Here is a 2,882-nt window from a genome sequence, read left to right on the forward strand (position 1 = left end):
TTTTTAATGATTATCGTTTATTGTTATATATTTAAGTTTAACCACTGCAAGTATGTGGATTATATGTAGTTCCATATTATAATATTATGTTGTAATAATATATATTATTTTATATATTATCACATATCATGCCACTTATACAATATGAATATACTGCAGGTCTGCAGCACGTAGAAGTCAAAGTCTAAAACATTATATGTGAAACCACCGAATTTGTGTTATTCAGCCCTTCAGGACAATGACAATCTAGACGTATAAATATAAAAAGCGATAAAAGGATGAACATAAAAACCAAATTAAATCTTTACGCCTGGCTTTTGTTCTACTATAGTAATACTATATGTGATTACGTACGATGCGCAGTACAGTAGAAAACGGACGTAAAAAATAATATAAAATAATAATCCAGCCGATTGTTTTTGACGACGATCGTATACGAAAATGGAAATCAACGGCTTACTAAGGAGTTTTCAATGGGAGGAGATTCTTTAGTTAATTATACATCTAAATGAATTTTTTTTTTGGGGGGGGGGGCAGAACTAAAGACACGAATAGCGGGGCTTTAGCGGTAATTATATTATTGTTATTATATAGCTTATAATCATAGACTCAGATATATATATCATAGGTAAGTCGTAAGTATATCATAAAAGTGTGTGCTTTAATAACTGTACTATATTTAGAGGGTAGTATTTTATATCTTATAGTGTGTGCTGTGAATGGTCGAGGTACGTTTTTCCTGTAACGTCAGACAGTCACAACTTAGACGCCGATCATGCCCCGGACCTATGTTGACGCCAGACGCTTCGGAGTTCGAGGAAATCGTATTGATACGGTTTGAAGCTTTTATAACTGCTGATGACCGAGCAGTATACACACGAGTTTAGCGACATTTGATTTGTACGTGCTCTGTATACAATTACGTCTAAATGCATAAATCGAAGCACATGACATATAATTATATAGCAGGTGGGTCGATTAAGAAAAAATTACAATTGGCGGTGGAGGACATAACCCCCAACCGTCCTCCCTTCGATAGCGCGCCACTGATAGATATTATGAGTTATATAAGTTATATAGACTTGTTAAATATTTTTTGTCGCCGCGTACGTGCCGACTATCCAGAATCTGGGCTAATCGGTGGCAGCGCCGCGCCGAGTCGGAAATACTGGTGCCCCATATATACATATATTATAATTATACTCGTGTAATGATCATCCGTCGGGGGGAGGGTGGAAAAGATGAAAAAAACAAAACAAAATTCGTATTCGTATTCACGATTCGCGTCGTACACGACTACGCGTATAATATTATAACTGTGCAGTCGGAAAACAGGTGCGCGCCCCACAGCGGACGGTCGCGTAGAGACGTAGTATATCGCCCGCCGGTTGCAGGTGGTGATGGCGTTCCCCCCGCGATACGGCGCACACAGACGGACAACGCGCACCGCCGACGTCGCATCGGCAGAGCGTATTTTACAGTCGTCCTCGCGCAACGGTCATTGTTTTTTTCGGGCCCCGAACGGCCGGGCGGCATAATCGCATTACACACCAATAGCAGCTGCCCGCGTAGGACGCGACAAAAGATAATGCGTTATTATTATTGTTGTGTTCTATATGATATTGTACACGTCGAGTGGGATGAGCTGCATATTATACTGCGTGCACGGATGTCACGCAGATTTTCGTAGCGACAAAAACCGTGACGTCGTCGTCATCGCCCGAAAGAACGTTTTATGCGCGATCGGAATAAATAATACGAATAAAAATCAACCCTTGTTGTGACACCGGCAGCATGATATTTTAATGCGAAATGGCTAATAATAATAATGGGTACGATCGGTCGACGAACTTAATCGATTTAAGTAAAGATGCCTTATTATTATTATTATTATATATACTTACAGTCACGCGCGCAGGTAATCTCGTGGCGTGTTTAATTGATCCGACAAAAGTTTGATTACAGACGACACACTAAAATGAGTATACTATAATAAACTTAATAATACAAGTTATAACATACCAAACTTTATTCACGAGTTTTTTTTATTTTTAACGGGAAGGATATTAAATGCAGTACCTAACCTGTGATTGTATATCACATTTATTTTGGAATCAATACTCAACCATCAACACTGCCACAGTCTTTGGGTTTTATTATTCAATAGTTTTGATGTACGTGAATAATATTCAATGTTAATATACTTATATTACAATTAACATAACGTCAAACAGTAACAGTGTTATATTGTCTTATTATATGCATATAGATATATAGTTTTATTCAGTGAATTTGTGCACTGAAGGCCTATACTCTATACTATAGAATCTATAGACTACAAGATCAGCACCTCATTCTCAATACGTTATTCATCCACAGATCCCAGACTATACATGAATTGTAGTATATAGGTATAGCTATTATAGCTAGCCATTACACGGATGTGGGTTGAATATCCACTGAAGATTTCAGCTTTTCATTATTCAATAAATTCAATATATATATACCGACGAGACAAATAGCCGATGGCATCGTCTCGGGCCAGACTCGGAGTATTGTTGTCACGCAACTGTTGATTTCCAAATAAATCGTGCATAGCCAATATATACGATAAACGTTTTGCCCTCGGCGCGCAATACAAATCCCGTAAACGGTGAGAACATTTTCGCCAACTGCGTTTAACGCGCCCAAATGCCGGGTGCGGGGCGATACGCGACGGTGCGGTGGGTCGTCGGCCAAAGGTCCAAAGGTCTGCGGCCGCCGTATAACATATATAATATATATGTATACACATAACGGGTAGTAATAACATAATGGACCGCGCGGCGTATTATCGTTTTCGGGAGAAATATAAACACGGGCCGGGCTAATTTCACCGGGTT

This window comes from Rhopalosiphum padi, chromosome 2 (genome assembly GCF_020882245.1).
Source record: "Rhopalosiphum padi isolate XX-2018 chromosome 2, ASM2088224v1, whole genome shotgun sequence".
NCBI classification, from domain to species: Eukaryota; Metazoa; Arthropoda; class Insecta; order Hemiptera; family Aphididae; genus Rhopalosiphum; species Rhopalosiphum padi.